This window comes from Sinocyclocheilus rhinocerous, unplaced genomic scaffold (genome assembly GCF_001515625.1).
Source record: "Sinocyclocheilus rhinocerous isolate Xijiao unplaced genomic scaffold, SAMN03320098_v1.1 scaffold1564, whole genome shotgun sequence".
Lineage (NCBI taxonomy): Eukaryota > Metazoa > Chordata > Actinopteri > Cypriniformes > Cyprinidae > Sinocyclocheilus > Sinocyclocheilus rhinocerous.
In genome coordinates this window covers 396,729-401,333 of record NW_015638982.1, presented here as the reverse complement: position 1 = coordinate 401,333, position 4,605 = coordinate 396,729, and the positions used below count along the sequence as shown (strand labels likewise).

The following is a 4,605-nucleotide window of genomic DNA, read 5'->3' as shown; positions in this document are numbered from 1 at the left end:
GATACCTCAGCAGTCTGTCCTGTTTCATAAAGAGGATTACATATCAGGCACGAGGGGATTTCCTGGAATGGGACACTCACATCCTGTCTGTCGCCTGTCTGTCAATCATTCAGCCGTTGCCATGGTAACATTGCTATTGCCGGACATTTCTTCACTGCAACCGCCAACTTTACTCATCCCCCTCAAGGTTGAGCAGGGGACATATGTGAGGTTTGATCAGGCAGGGTCACTGAGGGGAGGGACGTCTCTCTGTTTTTGTCATCCTGCTAGTGTAATTTGTTTCAGTATTCTCTGCATGATGTGTTACTAGAGTGATCCTAATGGAATTAATATAAATGACAGTGATCTCTCTCCCCTCCTTCCCTTGATGTAGTGGAGTCATTAAACAGAAATTGAAGGCCCAGGGGCCAAATCGGTTCTAATTCTGATGATGACAAAAAATATGAACCTGACAAAAAATATTAACAATTTTTTTGCATGATGAAAACGGTCGTGATGAATGTTCTGGGGTGCAATTCCCAAAAGCATTGTGAGATTATAGAGACCATCGGTGCCATGTTTTTTTTTTCTGATTCGGCTTACAATGGTTTTGGAAAATGCAGCCCTGGGTTGTTTTGCACTGGTAAAACAATCTTCCAAACTCTAACAGAACAGCTCTCAAATCCTTAAAAAAAAAAAACTTTTCTACAAGCACTCAGTTCACAGCCATCCATAGTCATTTTTTCTGAAACTGAACCGGGGACTGGGCCAGAACTGAGCCCTGGGCATTCTGAGTAATTAGGCTACTGTGTAACTTGAGCTCCGCTCACAGAGATCAAATTACTTGGCCAATATTAGTGTAGTTCATTTTCCTGTGCTCTATATGTATTTGAATAGTTTGCCTCTACTTCTTTAACTCTTCTAAGATTAAGGACTGTTATTTCCTGTGTCCATATGCTAGACCTATTTGAACTGTTTCCAGGTCCATATTGAGATTCCTTAAAGTTATTTTGGTGGAGTGATGTGGACAAATATTCATATGATTTCTGAGCTGTACTGTATGTCTGTTTATTAAAACAGAGGAGGGACATTGATAATGAAACAAATGTTTACCTAGGGATGTAATTAAATATAATTCATGTTATGTCAAATAAATGTTAAATTTAAATACAATTTTAATAATGTTGTCATTTATAATATCTAGTCTATTATTTACCCATAATCTATAGAGCACATCTATTTCACATACTGTTTTGTCATTTTTCTTTCACCATATTAGATGGAGATACTTGTGTTTTTCCACCTCCACAGCAATGTTTCTCTCTTTCACTCCCTCAACAACTAATTCGCTCCATCCATCTTTCATCCTTCTCTATTTCCACCCAGCCCCCCTTCATCCGTCTCTTTTCCCACTCTCTCTCTCTCTCTCTCTCTCTGTTTTACCCCCCTGCTCTTTTACTGCTCTACATTTATCTCCATTAGAGATGCACATGTATTAATAGTGAGGGTCTGAGGGGAAGAGAAGATCGTTCATCGCTTTCTTTTACTGTCTCTCTGTTTACTATGAAAACAAAAAGACACAACAAGGCATGGAGGCTTTCTTACATGAGACTTAAACTTATACTGTAATCCTTTCTTATTTTCCCCTTGTAACCTTATTTAGCTCTGTCTCGCCTCTCTTGCTCAGTGGTTCTCCACTTTAGTTTTGTTATCATTATTTCACAGTTTTCATTAGATTTTGTGGAATTTTCCTTTCAAGGAAGTTTGTAGGTGTTATATGAATCACTGTCCTTCAGCCTCCCCTGAGGAATATTGTACTGGTATTACATTTAATGCATGCGTGTGTCTTGTTTGTAGATCTTTACATTTCTTACAGTCAGACTTTTGCTCTGTTCCAACACCTAGTGAACATTTAAGCTATCATAGGCACTGCTCCAGAAGGTAGGCATCTTAATTACACTGCCTTCTAAAACTCAGCCAAAATCTAAGGCTGTCACATGTATCCTTTATGGAGGAGACAATCCCATAATGCAGGGTGATGAGATTGCCAGTTTTTTTTCCCATCAAAGTCAGAGAAATGTTTAAACATTTTCATGCTCACCAAGACTGCATTTATTTGAGCAATAATACAGTACAAACTGCTGGGTCAAAACAACCCAATAGCTGGGTTTGTCCCTTTTTAACCCAGCATTTTTTTAGAGTGTATAAGAATATATTTCTTGTGAGGATACATGGAGTGGCAGCCTATGTTGAATGTTTCACATTACTCATTTATAAAATGGTAATTTATAGGGAAAAAAAGAAGCAGAACCTCAAATTCTCAGAAACACTTGCCTATCTTGTTTTATCCAGTTACATTATACCTAGCTGCTGTGAGCTCTGATTGGTGGTCAGGGGTCATGTGATGGAGATAAGATAAGAAAAGGGTGGAAGGCATTAGTGATGAGAATAGTGACGTGGATCATTTCTTCCACTGAATGCAATTAAAGTTTATTGATCGAGATGTTGCCCATCTCTCCCTGTCCTGGGATGTTATTCTGTAGGTTACTCTCACGCAGTTTCTCTCTCTCTCTCCCTCTCTTTGTGATTGCTTGCTTTTGGCAGTCTCATCTCTTCCCATTGTTTTCCTAGGGGACAAAATGGGACTTATTTGAATTACATTTCCTCTGTTTTTCTACTGCCTGGCCATTTCGATCATTATCACTGTCAGCCCATCTGTAGTTACTAAGTTCATTTACTCAGTTGCTGGATAAACTCATACCTTGTCTTATCTGTATCTCGCCAGCACTGACTGATGCAACTCTCCAGCATTTCCTCCAGGACTTTCCATATATAGTCAATGTGCGAGTCACCATTATTTATAGCTTTGTCATTTCATAGGGCTTCATTTATTCAGGCTATCCATATAATAATTAATAATTATATAACAGACCATTTATATAATAATAAAAGAGTTATTTTGGTTTATGCTAGGTTTACACTGCCAGTGAAGTGGTGTGGTTGCAGCATTGTGGAATATTCAGTGCAAATGGATCATTCACAATTTAGAAATGTTCATAGTGAATCATAATTAATTTATTGAAGGAGTGACTTGTCTGAAGGAGGGACTTTGTAGAAAACGAAGTGTTTGAGAGAGGCGGGGCATAGAGGACCTACAATAATGTACAGTATTTGAAAAATAATGTGTTTTTTGAACATTAAAGCATGTCAACATATTCTGTTACACCAAATACACAAAATAATGATCTTTAAAAAAGCATCATATGACCCCTTTAAAATGTATGCTACTCTACCATTACAATTTTTTTTATTAAAACGAGTACTTTTTAAAGCAAAAACATCAAGTGACAGTAAAGGCTTAAAATGATAACATTTTATTTGCAAATAAATACTGTCCATTTGAACTTTCTCTTAGTCAAATAATTCTGAAAAAGAAAATCACAGTTTCCACAAAAATATATAGCAGCGCAACCATTTTCAACTGATAAAGATATCAGAATCAGAATCAGAATGAGCTTTATTGCCAGGTATAGTGTACGCAAACACAAGGAATGTGTTGTGGTTTTACAGGAACGCTTGGTACATACATACATACAAATAACCATATATATATGACACAAGATAGTTATAGAAACAGCTGAAAGCCCGGCAGACTCAACGCGCTGTCCGGAATGGCGTCTTTCAGCCAGGTTTCCGTGAAACACAGAGCAGCAGAGTTTGAAAAATCCTTATTTGTCCGGGAGAGCAGAAGGAGTTCGTCCGTTTTGTTGGGTAGAGAGCGGAGGTTCGCCAGATGGATGCTAGGCAACGGCGTTCTGAATCCGCGCTGCCTTAGCTTCACGAGCGCGCCGGCTCGCTTCCCCTGTCTGCGCGTCCTGAAGCGCTTGATCAGCGCTGCAGCTCCCCTGACTACAATGTCCAGCAAAACATCAGAATAATTGAAAACCGGTGAAATATCGGGTGGTGTGTACTTCCAAATGTCCAGCAATTCATCTCTGGTGAAACTGATTGCAGGGATATAACTAAAGACAGGACAAACTAACAAAAACATAAAAACAACTGCGGAGCACGCCACGGAGGCAGCCATCAGCATCGGCGCCATAACGAATATAGCAAAGATATTACATATAGCAAAGCCTGCCCTAGCAGAACACCCTAGCATAGTGGCATGGGCAAGCATCTCTAACATTTTCTTCAGAAATGGAAAAATAATAATAATAATAATGTGATAGAAAATAGCTGTTTTTATTCAACATAACATGAATTATGCTATTAAAATGATGAATTGCAGGGTTTTATTAAGATATTTTGTGCACAAAACGAGTTTAACCAAGACTGCTGAGCATCCAAGGATCTTCTCATTTATTTACAGATGTTCAGGCGAGATTTGGGTAGTGTGGTATGAATGTAAAGTTTGAAGCTGAGGAGGGCAGTGTGTCTGTACTGCTTATTAGTTCCTGCTTGCTTGAGTGTGAGTTTAAAACTTCATTATCCTCCCGAGGAGAGGGTGCTGAGACATGAAGCGTCAGCCTCTGCCTTCTGTTGCTCCCATCGCCTGAGTCACAGCAGACGTACCACAGAGAATACTCACGCACCACACGCACGCACCATTTGCCTTCTGCTGTC

The 4,605-nt window shown here is 39.2% G+C and overlaps 1 long non-coding RNA gene across 1 annotated transcript in view; it reads right to left on the bottom strand.

Annotated features, from left to right (window-relative positions):
- Nucleotides 1-891: 891 nt before the first annotated feature.
- LOC107750797 (uncharacterized) overlaps nucleotides 892-4,605 on the bottom strand; it is a 16,270-nt gene continuing 12,556 nt past the window's right edge. The window contains exon 3 of the long non-coding RNA XR_001641180.1: nucleotides 892-1,092. This is a non-coding gene — a long non-coding RNA (uncharacterized LOC107750797). The remainder of the gene's footprint in view (nucleotides 1,093-4,605) is intronic.